Genomic DNA, 515 nt, shown 5'->3' on the forward strand with positions numbered 1-515 from the left:
CTCCCTTTTTGGAAATCTTTAGTTGGTTACCCAAAGGCATAGAGTCTTGGCTTCATTCTATCTTACAAACTGGTTCAATTATACTTATTGTTGCTCTAATCATTTCTATTATCAAATGCTGTATGTCTGATACATTTGAACAAGTTACTAACTCCATTCCTATGGGGGAAAAAATCATATACTTAGGAAAAATACAGGTACTCACATGACTTTAACCTCACCATAGTCTTGCCTCTTCATCATGCCGAGTGAAGTTTCTTATCTTGGTCTAGCTCTTTACTCTCTCAACCCACTGTTTCACATCTGATGGTGCCTAGCTGTCTAATTGCAGTATTTGGGATCTAAAATGTCTGGGGCTACAGATTGCCATCCAACAACAAAAGGCTTTGCCAAACACTAGTTACTGCTATGTGATTGATCAGAAAAATCTGTAAACCAACTCACCTGAAAGATGTGACTCTTTGCCCAGTAATGCAGAAGACTTAAGATGTAGTCTAGGAATCTCTTTCTACTGA

The sequence above is a fragment of the Orycteropus afer genome, unplaced genomic scaffold (genome assembly GCF_000298275.1).
Source record: "Orycteropus afer afer isolate SDZICR_OR568_19922 unplaced genomic scaffold, OryAfe1.0 scaffold00803, whole genome shotgun sequence".
NCBI classification, from domain to species: Eukaryota; Metazoa; Chordata; class Mammalia; order Tubulidentata; family Orycteropodidae; genus Orycteropus; species Orycteropus afer.